At 37.8% G+C, this 11,686-nt stretch overlaps 1 protein-coding gene and 1 pseudogene across 2 annotated transcripts in view; one reads left to right on the top strand and one right to left on the bottom strand.

The window, feature by feature from the left end:
- LOC144630336 (E3 ubiquitin-protein ligase TRIM45-like) overlaps window positions 1-10,757 on the bottom strand; it is a 48,310-nt pseudogene extending 37,553 nt beyond the window's left edge. The window contains exon 1 of the transcript XR_013566506.1: window positions 8,445-10,757. The product of XR_013566506.1 is annotated as an E3 ubiquitin-protein ligase TRIM45-like (transcript). The remainder of the gene's footprint in view (window positions 1-8,444) is intronic.
- LOC144630304 (uncharacterized) overlaps window positions 1-11,686 on the top strand; it is a 40,006-nt gene that overhangs the window by 7,937 nt on the left and 20,383 nt on the right. The window lies entirely within an intron of this gene.

Below are 11,686 nucleotides of genomic sequence, written 5' to 3'. Positions count from 1 at the left end.
CTTCAAACCAGAGCACTTTTCAAATTGATCTAGCAAAACAAAGATATGTTGTGCACTATCGACATCCGGGACAAACGCGGTAAGATCGTCAGCATATTGTACAATTTTGAATTCCTCTTTCCCTATTTTAATACCTTGAATATTTGGTTTACTTCGAATAGCAGTTGCTAGAACTTCAGCAACAATAATAAAAAGATAGGGTGACAACGGGTCTCCTTGCCTGACTCCTCTTTGTATCTCAAAGTGAGATGTGCACATTCCATTGTTTATAACGCAGCTGGTTATATTTTTGTAGAATGTTTCTATCCAGCCTTTTATACTAGGTCCAAAACCAAACACGTCTAAACATTTTAACATAAATTCCCAATCGATGCTGTCAAAAGCTTTTTCAAAATCAACGAAGAGCAATATACCTGGTACATTTTCCTTCTTTGTATAATCCATAACATCTATAATAGATCTAGCTGCTTCACCAATAAACCTGCCTTTTACATATCCCGTCTGATTACAATGAATTATTTCCGGGAGGACTTTAATGACTCTAGCTGCAATTACTTTAGAAGCAATTTTTGCATCAACGTTAATCAAAGATATTGGTCTCCAATTTTCCAAATAATTTCTGTCCTTTCCCTTCTTTTCGATAAGTGTGATAATAGCCTGTTTTTGTGAGTGAGACATTTCTTTTTTGTCATAAGCCTCATTGAAAGAGTCCACCATAAATTTACCTAATAAAGGCCAGAATGCTCTATAAAATTCCACTGGGATTCCGTCATTGCCAGGCGTTTTTCCAGCTTGAAAAGTGTTTAATATATTTTCACATTCCTGAAGAGATATTTCTCCCTCGCAGCTTTCACTTAATTCCTTAGGGAGTCTTAATAAGTCTGGATTGTTAAGAAAGGAATTCGCTTCATCACTATTTACATTAGTATTTTGTTTACTGTAAAGCTTCTCGTAAAACCGCCTTTCAGTATTTAATATTTCGAAAGGATCAGTGGTAATAGCACCACTCACGAATAGTTTCCGGATATGCTTCTTTATATTATTCCGCTTTTCCAAATTTAAAAAAATATTTGCTATTTTTCTCGCCATGCTCGTGCCATCTTGCTCTGGATCGTATGATAATTCCCTCTACTTTTTCATCGTATAGTGCTTCCAATTCACTTTTAACCTTTTCAGTTTCTTGTCTTGTTGTTTCACAAGGGTTTTCCTGAAATATTTTAAGCAAGGCTTGATATTTTAAGTTAAGTTCTTCTTCTCTTCCTTTTCGATCTCTTGATATTTCTTTTGAGTAAGCAATAGAACTCGACTTGATTTTAAACTTAAGCCAGTCCCATTTAGCTCGCTTATTTGACAAATCCTCTGCATCTTTCAGCCAATTAGGCAGTTCTTTGCTTATCATCTCAACATAATCAGGCCTGGCCAAAAGGGAGGTGTTCAATTTCCAAAAACCTGGTCCCCTTGGGGTTTCTTTGATATCTTCTAGTTCTAATATTATTGATGAGTGATCGGTTTTAATTGAAGCCTGAATATCAACCTGCTTGACCAAATCATTCAACTTGTCTGAAATCAGCCAGTAGTCGAGTCTACAGAAGATAAAAGGATGGTTTCTGCTCCATGTAAAACTGCGGGTGTTTGGATTTTTGATGCGCCAAATATCATGAAGACTGAATTCGTTTTGAACATTTTCTATCGAATTAATGACATGTTGCCGTGGAATTAATATTCCACCTTTTTTGTCTAAAGTCGGGTTCAAAGGACAATTAAAATCACCGCCTACAACAATATTATCATCACTATCAGCATCCATTTTTCGTAATGTTGCCGACAAATTTTGATAAAATCGAACTGCCTCTGCATCTTTGTTAGGACCATAAATATTGGCCAATATGTATCTTTTATCTTTAATTAATGCCTTTAGTATAATCGACCTGCCATTAGAATTTAGAAGCTCCTGTTGAATGACAATATCAAGACCCCTCTTAATTAATACAGCAACACCCCTGGCATTGGAGCTCCCGTGGGAGAAAATAATTTCAGAGCCCCATTCTTTTTTCCATTTACACTCGCCGGCTTCTGTTGAATGAGTTTCTTGAAGAAATATTAAGTCTGCTTTTTGTTTTCTGCACCAGGTGAAAATAGCTCTGCGTTTTCGAAAATAACTGAGGCCTCTCGCGTTAAGAGACAGCAATTTCAGGCTGTCGGACTTAGTTTTAGCATTTGTCATCTATATACCATTTTCAGAAATTTTTCCCATGAGAGACTTATCGAAAACTTATTACAATAATTAACATGTTTGAGCAATTGATATGTTTGTAATCGGCAAGATATGTGGAATTTTATAAACACAGAAACATTAAACACAGCACAAACACAAAACATGACACACACATTGGTTACACACAATAACGAAAGCGCACTTACCATTGCGGTTCAAGACACGCTTTCGCCGAGATCTCCTTTGAATAAAGCCAGTTTACATGATATGCATATTAAATATTTAAAAGTTTGTTTCAACTGAGAGAGCGTTCAAATTGTCCATCACAGCACAAATCAGTTCAGTTCAATAGTTCAAGCAATTGTTTGAGTGACTACTCATCGTTTGGCAGTTTAAAGGATGATAGCTTTGTAGAAGAAACCTTCTTGTATAATATCTGCGCCGGGACCGACCAAGGAATAAAGGCGAAATCCACTTCTTCTCTTTGCTTGATTTCATTTAGATAATCTTTTCGTAGTTTGGCCCTTTCTTTGCGCACCGACTTTGTTACGTCGTCTGAAATAAAGATTTGGCAATCGTGGAATTCTTTTTCTTTAAGAGCGTTGGAAGCAGCTTTTAAGATCTTCACTTTATCCGTGTACCTTAGAAGGTAAACATGAATTGGTCTCGGTGTTGCCTTTGCAGTCGCAGCACGTTCCTTTATGTTTGTACGATGCGCCCTCATTACTTCGATGTCTTTGATTCCCATATGGTTTTCGAAGAGATGATGCGCTAAGAAGAGTTCTAGGGAATCGTATCCCTTTTCTGTTTCTTCTTTTAGACCCCATATTACTACATTGTTCCTTTTAGATCGGTTTTCAAGGTCGTCAATTCTCTTCTCGAGTGTGGCTAACTCCACGCGGGACGCTTTCTCTGCCATGTCGGTTTTGACTTCAGTGACTTGTTCCTCCAGAAGACCATAGCCTTGCTTCAAATTCTTGACGTCTTCGGCAGTCTGCTTCTGGCTTGTTTCAAGATTCTCTAATTTCTGCAGTATAGAGTTAAGCTTTCTTTCTTGTTCGACTTTCGCCTCTAATAAGTCATCCATCTTGGCGTCCATCTTGGTCAGGACAGAGTCGAGTTTATCAGACGAGTCAATTACTGACATTTCGCTCCCTTTTTTTTTATTTAGACCTGGTTTTGATACTCATTCGCCTCTTTAAGGTCATAAACACAGGAAGAAAGCAATATCACGTTTTTAAAAGCACATTGATAAACAATTTGAGGAGAGAGCTCGGGGCACGTCCGTTCACCTCGCCATCATCCCGCTGAGAAGAAGTTTAACGATGTAAGTTTAATTATAGTGTAGTTGTAGTTGTAGTTGTTCATCCGTTTCATGTTTATAAATGCATGATCGTAGTCTGCTGTGAGCTTTATTTTTAGACAATTAAACCATTTAAAATTTGCAAGTTATGATTTCATTAAACTGTGTAACGTTATTGACAGAAAGGAACTTCAAAGGTAGCTATCGCTAACTAAGACTTTGAAACAGTATTCTTTCAAGAAGTTATTTCAGTTTTCAAGAAAACAGAATTATCTTCTTTCGCAGCTGTCTGCTTGTAGCAAATCAAATCTTAATAACAAGCGTGTTCAACCATTTCATGTTATCAATGCAAGAACGTAACCTGCTGAGAGCTTTGTTTTTAGACAATTAAACTATTTGAAAATTTTGACTTACGAAGTAATTAAACGTAATTAGTTTGAGGTTTTTCAAAAGGGACTCCATTGCCGACACACCACTGTCTAGGAAACGAAACAACCGCCGGAAGGGATGTATTTAAGATTTCACGGAAACAAAGTCAGGTTTATAACAAATGGAGGGATACTGAAAATGATCAACCACTATAGCTTTGCTAACTTCTCATGTGAGGTAAGGTTGTTCTCTCGCGTGTAATAAATGCGAGATTGAAAGATTGAAGGAGGTGAATTGGGAAAACAAGAATTGACTGGAGACGAACATGCACTTTCTCTCCCCAGTCCACTGTATAGACTTGCTCGTCCTTTCTCTTTTCTTACATTTTCCCGGTTGCTCTGAAAATTAATAGGTGAAACAAGATACTTTGATGAAATTATTGAAGAAGTTTGAGAAAATTAACGTGATTTGTTGGTGGCGAGAAGATCAATGCGAGACACTGACAAATCACGATATTTTTCGAAAATCCGAGTTCGATAGAGGAACTCACCACCAAAGTAAGATAGAATAATCTAGTAGGTGGTTAAGAGAACAGATCAAATTTCTTCCTAATGCGCTTTTTTCATGTAACTTCAATTTATGGAGCAAAAGCAACCTGAAACGAGCAAAATTTCGCATGATTTAGGATTTTAGGTATTTTAGCTTAATATGCTGCGATCAGATAACATGAGTTCCATAAGGACCTCACCACCCAAGTAAATAAGACAGGATAATACAGTACGAGGTCAATATGCGGTTCTCAGATAACATGAGTTCTATAAGGAACTCACTATCCAAATAAGTCAGACAAATAATCTAGCACGAGGTCAATATAGGTGTCCTCAGATAACGTGAGTTCCATAAAGAACTCTCTACCAGAGAGACTAATTTAGAACGAGGTCAATATGATGCCCTCAGATAACTTGAGTTCCGTAAGGAACTCACCACACTAGGTCAATATGGTGTACTTAGATAACGTGAGTTCAATAAAGAACTCACCACCCAAGTAAGTGAGAGAGAATAATTTAACACGAGGTCACTATGCTGTCCTCACATAACGTGAGTTCTATAAGGAACTCACCACCCAAGTAAGAGTAAATAATCCAGCATGAGGTTAAAATGCTACCCTCAAAAAACATGAGTTCCATTAGGAACTCACATAACATATGTTGCCCTCAAATAACATGAGTTCCATAAGGAACTCATCACCAAAGTAAGAATGAATAATCCAGCACGAGGTCAATATGCTGCTCACAGACAACGCGAGTTCCATAAGAACCTCGCCACACAAGTAAGAGAGAATAATCCAGCACGAGGTCAATCTGCTGCCCTAAGATAACATGAATCCCATAAGGAACACACCACCCAAGTAAGTGAGTCAGAATAATCTAGCACAAGGCCAAGATCAGAGAATAACCCAGCACGAGGTTAGTATGCTGTCTTCAAATAACATGAGTTCCATAAGGAACTCACCACCAAAAGTAAGACGGAATTATCCAGCACAAGCTCAATATGGTTCCTCATAATAAAGTGAGTTCCGTAGGGAACTTACCACCTAAGTAATTCAGACAGAATAATCTAGCACGAGGTCAGTATGCTAACCTCAGATAGCAACCTTATGAACGAATTGAACCTTATCGATATCTATCGAAAATTGCACCCAAACACAAATCCTTTACCCACGAATCCAAAACTAATAACTATATAAATCTACTAGACGTTTAAAACTTTACAGCAAGACAGGCTCTTGTTTTAATTGGATAATGATATAAATACTGTCATGCCACACGGTGATAACTGACAACTGCACCACATTGCATTGGCTTCTGTGTGCGCGTTTGAATTTCATTCACGATTTATTGAAACCGTTATTTGCTCGAAACTGAAGGAAAAGCCAAGTTTGTTTGTAAATTGATGATTGAAAGATGTACTGACGCACAAGGGCCCTTGGAAGACAATTTTTTTTTTAAATTCGGAAACTTAAAATTAGAAATTTCTGAAAGGTTGAACGAGTTTTTCGCAAGGATGAGACCACATTGCTTTAGCTTTTGTGTGCGCCTTTGCATTTCATTCACGAATTTTTTAAATTGTCATTTGCTCGAAACTGAAAGAAAATGCAGGATTTTCATTATAAAATGACAACTGAAAGATATACTGACTAATAAAGGCCCTTTGGAAGTCAAGTTGTTTTAAATCTAGAAAACGTGAACTATTAGAAGTTTATGAAAAGTTGAACGAGTCGCCCGCAAGCAAAAAAACCTTGAATTCGCTTTCAATTTTGTTGCTTAATTTATTGATGCATAAAAAACTTGCAAGTTCAATCTGTTTTGCACTTCTTTCACTACTCCTCGATGGGGTCGATGAAATTGTGTTGGATTGCAAACCATTTTAAAATTAATTTCCACAGAATGTCTCGGTGAAACGCATCTCCGAATGTTATAAAACTCACCCGCTTTTAAAAACGTAAATGAATAATAAAAATCATTGAACTTTAATTTCAAATCGTTTTCTTACCGTGTAAATTCTTCATTACATATTTCGTTGCAGTCTTTGTTTTCTCCGGAATCGCCTCGAATAATAAATCATCCAAGTCCTTCTTCACAGACAATTTGAAAAGCAAAGAAGCGGCCGCCATTTTGTTGACAAATGCACGCTATTTGGCTACTCACTTTCTACAACAGAATAGATAGTGAGTAGCGTAGCCAATCAGAGAACAGGATTAATGATAGAACGCTGGTAGATTTATACTAATAAAACAATTAGACTAATCGCCCTCGTTTTTTATGAGTGTTAGTCAACTCGGCTGCGCCTCTCGTTGAGTATTTGCTTATAGAAAACTCGGGCTCGTAATCTAATTGTTAAGTGTAAACGAAAGAGACAAATTATATTTGATGAGTTCTATTAGATTCAGTAAAAAGAGCGACATCTCTACATTCTTTTAATACAATGGGCATGTGTAAACAGTTGCGAGATCATGCAGACAGCCTGTGACCTTGCTCGCTCGCAAGGAGTATCGTACATCGTATGTCGGATGTCAAGCTACAAGATAACGCAACTTTCGTTTAACAATCATCCAACACAGAAGCTGTCAGCCACTTTATTAACGTTACAAATCCTCTAAAAATGATTAAAACAAAATTGGGAAACGTCATCGCTTCTGCATGCCGCAGTTGCGTAGCGTTTATTTTTTTCTTTCCTATTAAAAAAGAATTAAAAAGGAATGCGCAGTTTCGGTCGAGATCATGGAAAACAACAATCTCGTCACCAGGACTATCTGTGCGATGCTTTTCATTGGAATGCAGGACAACTGAGTTTAAACGAGTTCCGCTTACCGATGTTCGCGTTTGATTGTAGATAGGAAAATGTAGAACTTGAACTCTTCTAAATGACGACTATTTTATTGCTAGGGGTATCGAATGGTTTTGCGAGAATTTACGAGCATTCGCGCAGAGCGTTTTTCTTTGCGAGCACGAGCATTGATAAAAGCTAGCCTTGCGAGCAACGAGCACTTTTGAAAACGCTACCTCTCCGAAATATCGAGCATGCCAACACTTGTAAAAATATGCGACAACGAGCAAACGAGCACTCACTAAAATTTTGCGAGCATTCCGAGCAGAAGCCTAATTTTGCGAGCACTGCAAAATTTTGATGGACAATTCATGAACCCTTTTGCTGTCGATATAATTTCTGTAATTTCATTTTCAAGCTTACATTGTTTGAGTAGTTTGCGGTTTTCTGGGAGTTTTTTAAACTTTTAAACAGCTGACCCAGGACATCCTACAGAAAGCGCGCTGTTGAGACTAATATCATGGGAAACAACAGTCTTGCCTGTACAACTCATTCACTCACCCAAATAGTGTTTGCTTTCAAGTTTAATTAGGCAACAGGGTAGTTAAAAAGTTGGCTTGAGCAATTTTAAGACTATTTTATTCAAAGATACTAAAATAGTTTAACAATAAAAATCAGATTGTACTAAGCGAACACATCTAAGTCTTCTTAGAGGCTGACAAGTAATAATAGCTTCTTTCAAAAAGGCAACAAAAAATGTTTTTACCCATTGGAATATATTTAAAAATGCTTTTTTATATACATTGATCACCGCAATTTGATACTACGAAGAATTTGTCTTTCAAATTGTCCGCCGTGACAATTTTGATGGACTTAGCAAACAACAGAGCTTCGAAACTTTTCTGGTAAAAAAAATACGAATATATATTTCTTATTTCACAGACATCAAACTACTTGAGCTGCAAGAAACTTCTATATTGGTTTCTAAAGCAGCACGGAAGGTAACAAAAATTCAAATAATTGATCTTTTAAACATGTGTTCTACATGAGTTCGTCTTTTCCAAACGTAAACAATACAATATTATGATAACCATGCTATTTACTACATTGGTCTACATTATTATTTGGTTATTTATCGCCATATAGAAACATTCATTCAACATACAACAGCTACTCATGCAATCCTAGGTTTAAATTATGGTGATGTATGTATGTATTTAGCTTCAAGACAATAAAATGCACAAAAGTGTCATCACAGAGACGACGCATTTCACAACAGGACTACCGACTACAAATACGGACAACTTAAACATCTACTTCAGTATAAATACTTTCCTAGCTGTAAAGTTAGTGACGAGAATACGTCCATCTGGTGCTGTTGCTATTCCAACAGGACGAGGTACATCAGTGATAGTTTTGCCTGTGAAGCGACCGTCTAAAGAAAATTGCTGAACTCGATCATTTTTAAAATCACATACAAGAAGATTATTGGACCTGTCTACAAGCATACCCCACGGCAAGTTAAATTGTCCGTTTTGAATCCCTTGTGTTCCACACTTGTACATAAAAGTTCCTGACTGATCGTAAACTTTAATTGAGTTATTGTATCTATCTGATACGAGAAAAATGTTTTTGTAAGGAAAGCAGCAAGTTGGATGGTCGAGTTTCTCTGGGCTACTGTCTCCAAATCTGAAAACAGTTTCTGCTTCCTTTGACAACACATGTATCCTATGATTACCGCCCTCGGTTACAACCATGTGTCCTTCATCATCCAAACAAACATCAAGTGGATTCTTTAACTCTCCTTTTTCTGCACCGCGTTTTCCATAGCATTTTACAACAGTTCCTGTTTGGATATTTATTTGTTGTATTCGATGATTCAGTTCGTCTGCAATTAGAATCTCGTTGTCGTTTAAAAACACAACGCCAGCAGGATAGTTAAATTGTCCAGAATTTGATCTATGGTTGCCAACTGTCCTTAAACAGTTGCCTTCGTTATCGAACACATAAACACAGTGTCCTTTGTTATCTATAACAGCCATCTTTCCGTCTGTGTTAATAGCGATCCCATATAACCCTTGGGGCCTATCTCCTTGAAAGAATTTTAAGTCCAACTCTCCAACTACAACAAGTTTACGTTCTTTCACCTGCATAGTAAAAGGAGAGGTCGGAAGTCTATCGCCATTGATCTTAACTTCAATGCTGTAAGCACCTGGTACTTTCGGAATAAACTTCAGTTGCAGATTACCGTCTTCTTTCTCGCTAACCATCACATTTGTTACATCTTTAGCAGGTTCTATCAGAACTTTAACTTGATCTTTAAGATCAGCCTGGTTACTCAGCTTCCCTTCAGATGTTTTGAGGCACAACGTAAACTCTGCTTCTACACCAGCCTGAAGAGTTTGATCCATTCCTTCAAGCGTAGATCGATTTGCCTCTGCCTTCTTTGCAGTGGTCTCAATGAAACCCAGTTTCAAGTCCTCTAGAGAAGCCTTAGTAAACTTGATAAATGAAGTCTCGTCATGTTTAGGAACTTCAACTGCACGCAGAACTTCAAATCTCTGCTTCAAAGTTTCCTTGTTTTGCATGATATCTGAGCTAGAGCTTCTCTCTGCCAGATTTTTAGCAAAATAGACCGCTTGTTTCATTTGTTTGACCAGGGACTGCGCTTCCTGCATAGCCGAGTCAATTCTCTTGAGTCTCGTCACGCGTGTAGTCTCGAGTGATACAATCGCCTCTCGCTCGCGCTCTCGAATCTTTGCGATCATTTGTTCAGCAGCTTGCGAGACTCCACGTTTAGCTGTTGTGACATTGTTTTCCAGCTTAGAAATCGTTTCTTCAAATTGTCGAATCACTTCACCAATCTCTCTTATCTTTTCCTCGATCATTTTAGCGCCCGACATGATGTTGGGTTTCTCGTCATGGGCTGCTTTGTCGAGTAAAAGAAATTCGTGATTCCGATGATCCGTGACAATGCAAATTTGGCAAACACAAGCTTGACACGAAAAGCAAAAGAATCTCGTGATTTCTTTCTCGTGGAACTGCTGCGAGCAAAATGGTTGTCGCTTCAGCAAGGCTTCGTAATCTTCTGCTTTAAACTCCTTCACTGGCGTGACTTTGTGCCCTTCGAATGAATCCTTTAACATTTCGTGTGCGTTGTTACAGTCTGGGCACATAAATCGTCCACAGTCAAAACAATAGAACATCTGGGAGTTGGCCTTTCGACATTGGGAACAAGTAATGTTACTTCCATCGCCACTCCGTCGAACAGCAAGGAGACTCAACAAACTGTTGTGGAAAAAACTGCTCGGCAAACTTTTGAAGCGATTTCCTTCGGGTAAATCGATTTCGGCTCTGCATTCTGGACATAGAAAATTTTCCTTGTCTGTGGCTTGCTCTTGCATGATTCGACAGACACTCACAGCAAAATGTGTGAAGACATGATATAGTTTTGGGCTCGTCGTAGATATTGAGACAAATCGAGCAGGTAAGACGTTGTTTGAGGTTTTCTAAAAGAGACTCCATCGCGCTAAGCGTCGAACAGTGAAACTTGCGAAACACAACTGCGCCAAAAGGTGTTATTTTAGTTTCTGAGAAAACAGAAATAATTAACGTTACAACTGTCTGCCAGTAGCCAATCAGATGTTATTTAAGTTCTGTCTGAGCTCTTCAGTTTAACCTTTGGTCATTCAGCTGTTGCTTATTTTGAATGCAAGATCGTAGTCTTCTTAGATCTTTTATCAAAATAGTTTAACTTTAACCATGTGGAGTTTTCGAGCAAGATGAAATGGGATCGTAATACGAATTCGTAAAAGCCCTTTAAAAAGATTTTTATCCGTGATCAAGCGTCGTTGCTAAGTAAAGCTCTTGCAAAACAGACAACCGCCTGAGGATATTATTTCAGATTCCGAGAAAACAGAATTAACGTCACGACTGACTGTTTTTTTGTCAGTCAGATTTCAAAAGGTTGGCTGACCTCCACTGTAACATAAGATTGTTAGGTAGGTAGAAGGAAAAAAAGCCATGAGTATAAAATTGAAAGCACTTCATTTCCATTGAAAGTAAGCCAAATAATCTCCCATGTCCTTAAAAAAAAATTCTCAACCCCACTCACTTTCTTAACAGCCAGATAGCCACCTTTTGGTAAATCAAGACAGATTTATAAGTGATGAATTTTGGAATCATAGGTACGCAAGGCGTGCAAAGCCTAATGATTGAATGCAAATTAGAGTTTCTGGACAAATGGAAAGCCCGACTCAGAACAGTTTTAAGATGTTTTGCTCACCTTCTTACAGTAAATAGTTTATTTTTACAAGTCCAAAAGACCCAAAGGAAACAAAAATACACCCAAAATAAAAAACTATATATACAAAATGTAAGGGGCTCAAGCCGAGCATGATTATGTCGGCCTTTGAGGTGCATCTTCATTTGTTAAGGTTAATTGCCTGTATATTTACTTGGATACAGTAAGC

Source organism: Oculina patagonica, chromosome 11 (genome assembly GCF_052425735.1).
Source record: "Oculina patagonica isolate OP01 chromosome 11, crgOcupat, whole genome shotgun sequence".
NCBI classification, from domain to species: Eukaryota; Metazoa; Cnidaria; class Anthozoa; order Scleractinia; family Oculinidae; genus Oculina; species Oculina patagonica.
The sequence above is the reverse complement of the archived record's forward strand: the minus strand, read 5'-3'. Positions and strand labels throughout refer to the sequence as shown.